The sequence below is a fragment of the Drosophila novamexicana genome, unplaced genomic scaffold (genome assembly GCF_003285875.2).
Source record: "Drosophila novamexicana strain 15010-1031.04,08,12 unplaced genomic scaffold, DnovRS2.1 tig00000387-arrow-pilon, whole genome shotgun sequence".
NCBI classification, from domain to species: Eukaryota; Metazoa; Arthropoda; class Insecta; order Diptera; family Drosophilidae; genus Drosophila; species Drosophila novamexicana.
In genome coordinates, this window is record NW_020824800.1 from 5206227 (window position 1) to 5219693 (window position 13467).

At 38.2% G+C, this 13467-nt stretch overlaps 1 protein-coding gene across 1 annotated transcript in view; it reads left to right on the plus strand.

Annotated features, from left to right (window-relative positions):
- The first annotated feature begins 1020 nt into the window (after positions 1–1020).
- LOC115760268 (CUGBP Elav-like family member 2) overlaps positions 1021–13467 on the plus strand; it is a 153566-nt gene continuing 141119 nt past the window's right edge. Inside the window, exon 1 of the mRNA XM_030701538.1 lies at positions 1021–1284. The gene's annotated coding sequence lies outside the window, so the exon portion shown is untranslated. The remainder of the gene's footprint in view (positions 1285–13467) is intronic.

The window sequence follows — 13467 nt, forward strand, 5'->3', positions numbered from 1 at the left end:
ACAACAACAACCAACTTAAGGCTTAATTTAATGTAGTTAAAACAGCATATGCCTCATTAGACCACCGCATCTACAGGGTATACTAAAACAACCAACAGGCTTCCATCAACTACCGCTCTATACACAAAAACCCGAGCGTTTCCATCTAAGTTCTGAGTTGCCGTCTATATAACTGTATTTCACGTTGTCGTCCTTTGATGCTGTTTGCTTTATTTTTCTGTTTAGTTAGTTTTTATGAGCGTCATTATTTTCGCTTGCCATGGCGCTAAGCATCTTAAGTGCCTCCACTTTAGGGGGGAGCGTGGCAGACGCCTCCCATTCCAGACTCTGAAGTTTTTGGATGGCAGGCTGTGTGTTTGCATAGGCGACAGACATCATTTGGCGGCTTATAATTTAACTTTTGCTGCTAGTTTTGAAAACAACTTAATAAGAAAGATGCTGGGCTGTTGTTCTGCTTAAACTAAACCTTAAACTGGTGCTGTCGGTTGGGTGAGGGACCTGTTGTTGAAGTTCTTGTCGAGGAATGCGCCCAGTTGGCAGTTTTATGAGGCCCTTTGGTAATCATTATAAGAGTTCTGTTTTGTGGCATTTAAGCTGTGAAGTTTTCCAAAGTTATTTTGGATTAATTGCTTAAACTGAAAAGATAAGCGCAATAACAAACGAATATAATTTGTCTAAAATATAATCTGAAAAATATTTTGACACAATATCAAAATTAAAGGCAAATCAAAATGTGTCAAATATATTTTCAAATATTTCGAATTTAAGAACTTCAATTAAGATAACAAAAATTAATTTGTTCAAATATTCTTGTATAATATTTATATTTGAAGCTTTTTAGCTTTTAGTTTAATTTCCGCACACTTTTAGTTACACTTTAATCCAGAAAAGAATTGAACTGTTTTACCTTTTCCCATATTTGCTATGAAATATTTTTGCAACTGGGCACTGGAAACTCAGCACTCTGTGCAAGATTTATCAGTTTATGTCAACTTGTTTTTACTCTTTGTATTGTTTATAAAATCAGATTGTGTAGCGTACATATATTTTATAAAAGTTCAATTTCGGCTTCTTAGTGGCAAAATTCTTAATGTGTTAACTTTTCGGCCGTACCGCGTCACGATCAAAACTTAATTTGCAAAAAAAAAAAACTTTAAACTATATACAATATAACTACACAAGAATTAAAAAAAAATAAAATAAATTCGCAATAGACCAGATCTAAAAATTTTTATCATTCGTGTTCCCTTTCGGCCATTGCAAGCTAAAAATAAAAGAAAATAGGTAAGTGCAAAAGCAACTTGGTCAAGTGACATAAAAACTGTGATGGTGGTTGGGTTGGTTGTTGGCGGAATTTAAAGAATAAGCTCCTGCTGCCTTCTTCCGGCATGACAGATTATCAGGCGCTGTCTCTCTGTGTGTGTGTGTGCTGTCCAAAGCTTGTACCTTTGAGTGTTCTTAACAGTTATTGAAATTGCAGCAATTGAGTTCAGTGTGCTCGAAGCTATTTAATTGCAGCTGCAGCGCAGGACACCAAAGGAGCATAGCGTAATGGTGGTCCAGCAGCGTCCGATTAACAGATACCCTGTACACAGCCTCAAGCTGCTCTATCATACATTCACGCTTCGATATACACATGTGAACACAAAAACATACACAACTATTCTTGTCCCTTCTCATGCTTTCATAGAAAATTGTATTAAATTAAGGGTGTTAATATGACATCTAAATGTGTGTAAAGAATGTGATAGATATATCATATGATGATACCTTGCAGTGGTTTTCACGAAGCATTGAAGTGTTTTTGATCCTGATTTTATACTATAAACTATCTGTCAAATTTAGTGTTTCTAGCTTTTATATTTTTCATAGATATGCTGAACAAATCTAGGCTGAAATTACGATTTATCGATAACCGGGAATCGCGACAGTTTATCGATCATCTTAATGAACTTTGCCAAGTTTCTAGCAATGATAGAGAGGGACGGACTGCAAAATCGACTTGAGTTAGAATATATATATCCCTTAAATCTTCTTTCGCCTGTAACATACATTATATCAATTACAATATGCCTCGATTGACCAAATTTCAACGTTTGCAGGGTATAAAAACAACAACTACTACAACAACAGCAGCAGCAGCAGTAGCAGGGGCAGCTAAGACCCAGCTCGACTTTTACCCGCAGGTGTTGTAATCTAGCAGCGTGGCGTTGCTTCTGCCTGCCTATTGTATGTGTGTGTTTATCCTGGTGCTGCTGCTCCTGGTGCTGCTGGACTTGGGCCAAATGCAGCTCGAGTGCTAACTAATTTCGTCGCTGTCGTCTTCACGTGTCAGCAACATTTCTTCAATTGGTTTCGTTTGGCTTGTCCTGTCCTATTATGTGCTCTCCTCTTCCATGCCAACCTGGCATGTCCTTTATGAGTTCGAACGTGTATGTGTGGTGGGTGTGTGTGTGTGTGTGTGTTTGTGCACTGCTGCAGTTGTTGACTCGTTTCGTGATACTTGGGCCAAGCCAATTCCTTTGGCCCAGTCATCCAATCCTTGGCCTGTTTCTGCTCTTTATGCACTTGGCGCCGCTCTACTCCACTCTCCTAATGCTCATATGATCTGCTTTGGCTCCAAGCGTCGCATTTTTATGGCACTTGCTGTTTACTTTTACCGCCGTGTATGCATTTGTAGTTTCCAGTTACTTGTTATTTTCCTAGCTGTATTTTGTTTTTCTTCTTCTATTGTTTTTCTTTGTTTTTGTTGTCTTGGCTCTCGCCTTCGATTGTGTCTCATTTGGATCGTAACATTAACGTTTATTACGTTCTTGTTTAAAATTGAGCTGTGTAATGAGGGCTCTCAGGTTAAAATAAAGCAAAAGGAAATAACCAAATTATATTAAAAGCAGTGGTAACTTTTTGGTCGAAAGTGATCGACTTCATGGCATCCTGTTATCAAGTCTGAGCTACATAAATCCTCTTCTTTTTTTTATACCTTTATAGTCTTGTTTATCTTATTTTTTTCGTAACATCATTTGCGTTCAATTCAAGCTTTAACATATTTATTGGCTGGCTCGAGGTCGAGCTCTATTTAAAATTTAGAATGTGTTGCATAGTTTTTAACATGCACATGACTGACGTCCTTCTCGAATGCATGGCTAGATAGATGAAGAATATTATTATTATTATTATTATTATTATTAAATGGTTTTTGCCTCATTATCGGGCATTCAAATTGTATAAAGCCTTTGAAACAGTGCATTTCCTTTGACATGCTATGCCAGCGATAACGTAAAAACTCGAACAGAAGTCGGTACCAGGGTCGTTGTTGTCGGGTTGTAGTTACCGAGTTTGAGGCCAGTGTAAAGCTGTCAATCGCGCCACGTAATTATTAAGTTGCAGCCAAAGCACCCACCCACAACATTAGCAGCAAAGCCGCACTCGAACACACACGAACTCACAGAAACGCCTGCGCACATACACACACACACACACACATACTCACATTTCATTTACTTTCTATAATTTCTCTAGAAATTCCGATTGCACATGTGGGACTTTATATTGGCAGCGCTGGAAACCAATTAAAATGCTGCACTGCTCCTGATTATGCCAACAACGCTGTGTGTGTAGGTGTGTGTGTGTGTTGAGTGTGTGTGTGTATGTGTGCGTGTGTGTGAATAGATTGGTATGTGTCAACTAAGTGCAGTTAATTAGTGCGAAAATCACTTCAGTTGGCTGGGGATTTTTCGCCCAGATTTCTTTAGCTGTTTGTGTTTTTCCGCTGAAGCAGCTATTTTTTTATATTTGGTTTTTCTTTTGAAATTTTCACATTAATTGCTCTGCGCTGCCTTTGGCTCTCCGAGTCCAACTCTGACACTGCTGCAATCAGCCGGAAGAGCAGCCAAGTAACCAGGAGCTAAGCTACTTGGGGATTTGCTCGATTTGTTGTCGCTTCGCAGTTTTTTTTCTTGGCTTTTTTTATTTTGGCCAAATAATCACACAACTTGTAACATATTTCTAAGCAATTTGCAGCAACTGTGCTAAGCTCAACCATTTGTCCAGCACATAAATTAAATGCCTTATTTATTTAGATAAATATTTAATTAAAATTGCCGTAGTCTGTCATAGGTTCTTATTTGACATGTTTATAGATTGAATATGTATGCAAATTGATTTTACACTCTGCAGATTTTTATTAAATGATAGCAAAAATAGATAGAAAAAGCTTGAAAGGTGAGAAAGTCAACACTATGTTCTTGTGTTTCATAATTGGCGTAAAAATAATTTATGTATGAAAGGAAGAAAATACATGTTTTCTTTCCATTGTGTTATCCCCAGGACTCTCAATTGTTTTATTGGCTATAAAGACTCGGCATTTCCACCAAAGCTTTAAGATCTTTTAGGAAATATTTAAGAAGAATTTTATTTTTACCAATTATTGTCTGTAAAAAGCTTTTGAAAAATTTAAATCAAAGGGATATTTTGTGGAATTCATCAACTTTCATAAATTTCTTTAAAGCATTCTGTAGATTTTAATAGTTTGTATTTTATTGGTATATTGGCACAATGTTCAATTCAAAGCATTCTCCAAATGTTCCTTCAAAAAAAAAAAACCATTAAAAATAAGAATTATATAAATATAAGAAAATAATAATACAAATTAAATAAATAAACACATATAAGAAATAATAGAAAAAATTAAATAAAAGAATATGTATAAAATAAGACCTTCATAACACACATATTTATCAAATCATGTGATCAAACAAATATAATATGATAATAATATAAGGGCAACAATAATATAAAGGAATATTCCCAAAAACAAGTGGCTCCGATTTGTATTAATTTAATGTCATTATTAATAACTCTCGTACGTCCGACAACTTCATAAATTTCAAGTACGCTAAATAATAAAACCCATGAAAAAAAAAAAAACTTGACAAGTAGCGCAGTGGCAGCGGACGTGTTATTTACTCTGTTGATTAAGTTAAAATACCGCGCAGAGATCAGCCAGGCAGTGCAGCCAGTAAGTCGAGGGCTTGCCTTGGCCCAAGGACAAAGCACAGCAAGTGGTGACTCCGCAGCCGAAAAAATAAGCGACCGCACAGTAGCCGCGGCGCCAGCCAAGCGACAATATCCAAGCAAACCTAAAAAACAAAACAAAAATAACAAAAAATGTACTAAACTGTGAACAGGGGGGTTAACAAAAAAAAAACAACAAAAAAAAAAAAGAAAGCGGGAGCATACGCCATGCGGGGATTACATTAACGCAATTTCTGTGAGCCAAGGGCGGCGACCCCAGCGAGAGTTGGCAAATTAAACGCCCACTTAATCTCAGTTGGGTCAACTTGTGACACGAAACTCATTTGTGCCGCTGGCCACACACAGACAAAAACGCACACACACACACACACACACATATAAATAAGCTGTAAGAGAACAGGCGACCGAGCAGGGACCAAGTTCAGGGACAAGCGACTGCGTCAAGATCAAGGCACACATACTGCTCGGAATTATCTGGCAAGGGCTCCGGCTCGCTCTCTCCCTCACACACACACACAAATATAGACACTCTCCCTTAGGTCTAGTCATTTTCAATTAATTTGGCAACGTGGGCAAAACTGTAGACCAGCGCCAGGAAACTGGCAAAAGAAAAACAGTTTTCAGCACTTTTGTGTCAAAAGTTGTTTGTCGACGTTGTCGCGACATTTGCACTGAAGAGTAGTCTCTGCATTTCAGAGAGTTGAGTTCTCTTCCTCTCACTTTGCCTGTTTTCGAGTGCAGGAAATGCGTACTTCCTGTTTGTTGTCGCAATGTGTGTGCGTGTGTGTGTGTGCTACTCAGGGGGCGGCAGCATCAGTCAGCTGGCAGCATATTTGCGTGCTCGACTGCTTCGCCCAAAGACAATAAATGCACTTGCCTTTGCCGGCTTTCACCTCCCCCTCTCTATCTCTGTCAGCCTTCCCGTCTCTGTCTCTCTCGCATTCTCTTGCTCTCTGCGCTTGGGTCAACCATAAACTTTTGCTTGCAACTGCCGCATAATTTTACATTTTGTCTCGTCTCAATGCTGCTGCTTACGGGCAGAAGAAAAAAAATTCAAATTGTATGTGGAGTTGGGTGGGGCGGCGATTGCCGGCGGGGTTGGGGCATTGTCCTCTACTCAATGCACTGGGCCCCGTCCGTTGGTTTTGTTAAAAAGTTGCTACCATTTATCTGTTTTGTATGTGCACTGCACTTCACATTCTTCCCGCTCATCCTTCTCCAACTCGTATATATTTTTTTATAAGGCCTTCGGTATGGGCCCGTCTTCTGCAGCTGTCTCGGGCCCTCTTTGATGGCATACCAAATAATGGCTTGGGCGTGAGGCAGCTGCCTCTTCGCTGTCTTCAGTTGCAGGACAAAGCAGCATGAACTTCCTTTTGTCGCATTGTCGTCTAGTTGTTTGTGTGGCACGTAGACTCTCTGGCAGTTGCTTTAACGGAATGCTGCTGCAAGCTACATAAAATGGGCTGCTAAACCTTCTCCCTAAAATGTTTTGTTTTACGGGAATTGTATTTAGAAATTTCATTGGTGCTGTTCGCTTGAATATGCACACAGAGAAAAGTAATTAATGAAAAACTATTAATTTACTGTCTAAAATTTATGACCAATGTCTACATAGCATATCTTGTGTACTATTTCCACGTGAATTTCGATCAAAAAATTATGTTGCCAGATTTTGATGCCAAGTTGATTAAGAGGCCAAACCATGAACAAAAACCCAAACCTCGTAAAAATCGGATGAGATTTGACCGAGTTATGGGTGTGGGAAGTTTTCACCTATGTCTATATCGGATATTTGAGAGTCCCATTTTGACATGAATTTCGACCAAAAATTATGTTGCCAGATTTTGATGCAGGATTGATAATGAGGCCAAACCATAAATAAAAAGCCAAACCTCGTAAAAATCGGATGAGATTTGACCGAGTTATAGGGGGTGGGAAGTTTTGATTACGTCTATATAGGATATTTGAGGGTACCATTCTGACATAAATTTCGACCAAAAATGATGTTGCCATATTTTGATACAGGATTGATAATGAGGCCAAACCATGAACAAAAAGCCAAACCTCGTAAAAATCGGATGAGATTTGACCGAGTTATAGGGGGTGGGAAGTTTTGATTACGTCTATATCGGATATTTGAGAGTCCCATTTTGACATGAATTTCGACCAAAAATGATGTTGCCAGATTTTGATGCAGGATTGATAATGAGATTTGACCGAGTTATGGGTGTGGGAAGTTTTGACTACGTCTATATAGGATATTTGAGGGTCCCATTTTGACATGAATTTCGACCAAAAATTATGTTGCCAGATTTTGATGCAGGATTGATAATGAGGCCAAACCATGAACAAAAAGCCAAACCTTATGAAAATCTGATGAGATTTGACCGAGCTGTGGGTGTGGGAAGTTTTGACTACGTCTATATCGGATATTTGAGGGTCCCATTTTGACATGAATTTCGACCAAAAATTATGTTGCCAGATTTTGATGCAGGATTGATAATGAGGCCAAACCATGAACAAAAAGCCAAACCTTATGAAAATCTGATGAGATTTGACCGAGCTATGGGTGTGGGAAGTTTTGACTACGTCTATATCGGATATTTGAGGGTCCCATTTTGACATGAATTTCGACCAAAAATTATGTTGCCAAATTTTTTATGCAGGATTGATAATGAGGCCAAACCATGAACAAAAAGCCAAACCTCGTAAAAATCGGATGCGATTTGACCGAGTTATGGGTGTGGGAAGTTTTGACCTATGTCTATATCGGATATTTGAGGGTCCCATTTTGACATGAATTTCGACCAAAAATGATGTTGCCAGATTTTGATGCAGGATTGATAATGAGGCCAAACCATGAACAAAAAGCCAAACCTTATGAAAATCTGATGAGATTTGACCGAGCTATGAGTTTTGACATGAATTTCGACCAAAAATTATGTTGCCAGATTTTGATGCAGGATTGATAATGAGGCCAAACCATGAACAAGAAGCCAAACCTTATGAAAATCTGGTGAGATTTGACCGAGTTATGGGTGTGGCAAGTTTTGACTACGTCTATATAGGATATTTGAGGGTACCATTTTGACATGAATTTCGACCAAATATGATGTTGCCAGATTTTGATGCAGGATTGATAATGAGGCCAAACCATGATCAAAAAGCCAAACCTTATGAAAATCTGATGAGATTTGACCGAGCTATGAGTTTTGACATGAATTTCGACCAAAAATTATGTTGCCAGATTTTGATGCAGGATTGATAATGAGGCCAAACCATGAACAAGAAGCCAAACCTTATGAAAATCTGGTGAGATTTGACCGAGTTATGGGTGTGGCAAGTTTTGACTACGTCTATATAGGATATTTGAGGGTACCATTTTGACATGAATTTCGACCAAATATGATGTTGCCAGATTTTGATGCAGGATTGATAATGAGGCCAAACCATGAACAAAAAGCCAATACTCGTAAAAATCGGATGAGATTTGACCGAGTTATGGGTGTGGGAAGTTTTGACTACGTCTATATCGGATATTTGAGGGTCCCATTTTGACATGAATTTCGACCAAAAATGATGTTGCCAGATTTTGATGCAGGATTGATAATGAGGCCAAACCATGAACAAAAAGCCAAACCTCGTAAAAATCGGATGCGATTTGACCGAGTTATGGGTGTGGGAAGTTTTGACCTATGTCTATATCGGATATTTGAGGGTCCCATTTTGACATGAATTTCGACCAAAAATGATGTTGCCAGATTTTGATGCAGGATTGATAATGAGGCCAAACCATGAACAAAAAGCCAAACCTTATGAAAATCTGATAAGATTTGACCGAGTTATGGATGTGGCAAGTTTTGACTACGTCTATATAGGATATTTGAGGGTACCATTTTGACATGAATTTCGACCAAAAATAATGTTGCCAGATTTTGATGCAGGATTGATAATGAGGCCAAACCATGAACAAAAAGCCAAACCTTATGAAAATCTGATGAGATTTGACCGAGTTATGGGTGTGGGAAGTTTTGACTACGTCTATATCGGATATTAGAGGGTCCCATTTTGACATGAATTTCGACCAAAAATAATGTTGCCAGATTTTGATGCAGGATTGATAATGAGGCCAAACCATGAACAAAACCATGGGAAGTTTTGACCTATGTCTATATCGGATATTTGAGGGTCCCATTTTGACATGAATTTCGACCAAAAATTATGTTGCCAGATTTTGATGCAGGATTGATAATGAGGCCAAACCATGAACAAAAAGCCAAACCTTATGAAAATCTGATGAGATTTGACCGAGTTATGGGTGTGGCAAGTTTTGGCTACGTCTATATAGGATATTTGAGGGTACCATTTTGACATGAATTTCGACCAAATATGATGTTGCCAGATTTTGATGCAGGATTGATAATGAGGCCAAACCATGAACAAAAAGCCAATACTCGTAAAAATCGGATGAGATTTGACCGAGTTATGGGTGTGGGAAGTTTTGACCTATGTCTATATCGGATATTTGAGGGTCCCATTTTGACATGAATTTCGACCAAAAATGATGTTGCCAGATTTTGATGCAGGATTGATAATGAGGCCAAACCATGAACAAAAAGCCAAACCTCGTAAAAATCGGATGCGATTTGACCGAGTTATGGGTGTGGGAAGTTTTGACCTATGTCTATATCGGATATTTGAGGGTCCCATTTTGACATGAATTTCGACCAAAAATGATGTTGCCAGATTTTGATGCAGGATTGATAATGAGGCCAAACCATGAACAAAAAGCCAAACCTTATGAAAATCTGATAAGATTTGACCGAGTTATGGATGTGGCAAGTTTTGACTACGTCTATATAGGATATTTGAGGGTACCATTTTGACATGAATTTCGACCAAAAATAATGTTGCCAGATTTTGATGCAGGATTGATAATGAGGCCAAACCATGAACAAAAAGCCAAACCTTATGAAAATCTGGTGAGATTTGACCGAGTTATGGGTGTGGGAAGTTTTAACTACGTCTATATCGGATATTTGAGGGTCCCATTTTGACATGAATTTCGACCAAAAATAATGTTGCCAGATTTTGATGCAGGATTGATAATGAGGCCAAACCATGAACAAAAAGCCAAACCTTATGAAAATCTGATAAGATTTGACCGAGTTATGGATGTGGCAAGTTTTGACTACGTCTATATAGGATATTTGAGGGTACCATTTTGACATGAATTTCGACCAAAAATAATGTTGCCAGATTTTGATGCAGGATTGATAATGAGGCCAAACCATGAACAAAAAGCCAAACCTTATGAAAATCGGATGAGATTTGACCGAGTTATGGGTGTGGGAAGTTTTGACCTATGTCTATATCGGATATTTGAGGGTCCCATTTTGACATGAATTTCGACCAAAAATGATGTTGCCAGATTTTGATGCAGGATTGATAATGAGGCCAAACCATGAACATAAAGCCAAACCTCGTAAAAATCGGATGCGATTTGACCGAGTTATGGGTGTGGGAAGTTTTGACCTATGTCTATATCGGATATTTGAGGGTCCCATTTTGACATGAATTTCGACCAAAAATGATGTTGCCAGATTTTGATGCAGGATTGATAATGAGGCCAAACCATGAACAAAAAGCCAAACCTTATGAAAATCTGATAAGATTTGACCGAGTTATGGATGTGGCAAGTTTTGACTACGTCTATATAGGATATTTGAGGGTACCATTTTGACATGAATTTCGACCAAAAATAATGTTGCCAGATTTTGATGCAGGATTGATAATGAGGCCAAACCATGAACAAAAAGCCAAACCTTATGAAAATCTGATGAGATTTGACCGAGTTATGGGTGTGGGAAGTTTTGACTACGTCTATATCGGATATTAGAGGGTCCCATTTTGACATGAATTTCGACCAAAAATAATGTTGCCAGATTTTGATGCAGGATTGATAATGAGGCCAAACCATGAACAAAACCATGGGAAGTTTTGACCTATGTCTATATCGGATACTTGAGGGTCCCATTTTGACATGAATTTCGACCAAAAATTATGTTGCCAGATTTTGATGCAGGATTGATAATGAGGCCAAACCATGAACAAAAAGCCAAACCTTATGAAAATCTGATGAGATTTGACCGAGTTATGGGTGTGGCAAGTTTTGGCTACGTCTATATAGGATATTTGAGGGTACCATTTTGGCATGAATTTCGACCAAATATGATGTTGCCAGATTTTGATGCAGGATTGATAATGAGGCCAAACCATGAACAAAAAGCCAAACCTTATGAAAATCTGATGAGATTTGACCGAGCTATGAGTTTTGACATGAATTTCGACCAAAAATTATGTTGCCAGATTTTGATGCAGGATTGATAATGAGGCCAAACCATGAACAAAAAGCCAAACCTTATGAAAATCTGGTGAGATTTGACCGAGTTATGGGTGTGGGAAGTTTTAACTACGTCTATATCGGATATTTGAGGGTCCCATTTTGACATGAATTTCGACCAAAAATAATGTTGCCAGATTTTGATGCAGGATTGATAATGAGGCCAAACCATGAACAAAACCATGGGAAGTTTTGACCTATGTCTATATCGGATATTTGAGGGTCCCATTTTGACATGAATTTCGACCAAAAATGATGTTGCCAGATTTTGATGCAGGATTGATAATGAGGCCAAACCATGAACAAAAAGCCAAACCTTATGAAAATCTGATGAGATTTGACCGAGTTATGGGTGTGGGAAGTTTTGACCTATGTCTATATCGGATATTTGAGGGTACCATTTTGACATGAATTTCGACCAAAAATAATGTTGCCAGATTTTGATGCAGGATTGATAATGAGGCCAAACCATGAACAAAAAGCCAAACCTTATGAAAATCTGATGAGATTTGACCGAGTTATGGGTGTGGGAAGTTTTGACTACGTCTATATAGGATATTTGAGGGTACCATTTTGACATGAATTTCGACCAAAAATAATGTTGCCAGATTTTGATGCAGGATTGATAATGAGGCCAAACCATGATCAAAAAGCCAAACCTTATGAAAATCTGATGAGATTTGACCGAGCTATGAGTTTTGACATGAATTTCGACCAAAAATTATGTTGCCAGATTTTGATGCAGGATTGATAATGAGGCCAAACCATGAACAAAAAGCCAAACCTTATGAAAATCTGATGAGATTTGACCGAGTTATGGGTGTGGCAAGTTTTGGCTACGTCTATATAGGATATTTGAGGGTACCATTTTGACATGAATTTCGACCAAATATGATGTTGCCAGATTTTGATGCAGGATTGATAATGAGGCCAAACCATGAACAAAAAGCCAAACCTTATGAAAATCTGATGAGATTTGACCGAGCTATGAGTTTTGACATGAATTTCGACCAAAAATTATGTTGCCAGATTTTGATGCAGGATTGATAATGAGGCCAAACCATGAACAAAAAGCCAAACCTTATGAAAATCTGGTGAGATTTGACCGAGTTATGGGTGTGGGAAGTTTTAACTACGTCTATATCGGATATTTGAGGGTCCCATTTTGACATGAATTTCGACCAAAAATAATGTTGCCAGATTTTGATGCAGGATTGATAATGAGGCCAAACCATGAACAAAACCATGGGAAGTTTTGACCTATGTCTATATCGGATATTTGAGGGTCCCATTTTGACATGAATTTCGACCAAAAATGATGTTGCCAGATTTTGATGCAGGATTGATAATGAGGCCAAACCATGAACAAAAAGCCAAACCTTATGAAAATCTGATGAGATTTGACCGAGTTATGGGTGTGGGAAGTTTTGACCTATGTCTATATCGGATATTTGAGGGTACCATTTTGACATGAATTTCGACCAAAAATAATGTTGCCAGATTTTGATGCAGGATTGATAATGAGGCCAAACCATGAACAAAAAGCCAAACCTTATGAAAATCTGATGAGATTTGACCGAGTTATGGGTGTGGGAAGTTTTGACTACGTCTATATAGGATATTTGAGGGTACCATTTTGACATGAATTTCGACCAAAAATAATGTTGCCAGATTTTGATGCAGGATTGATAATGAGGCCAAACCATGATCAAAAAGCCAAACCTTATGAAAATCTGATGAGATTTGACCGAGCTATGAGTTTTGACATGAATTTCGACCAAAAATTATGTTGCCAGATTTTGATGCAGGATTGATAATGAGGCCAAACCATGAACAAAAAGCCAAACCTTATGAAAATCTGATGAGATTTGACCGAGTTATGGGTGTGGGAAGTTTTGACCTATGTCTATATCGGATATTTGAGGGTACCATTTTGACATGAATTTCGACCAAAAATAATGTTGCCAGATTTTGATGCAGGATTGATAATGAGGCCAAACCATGAACAAAAAGCCAAACCTTATGAA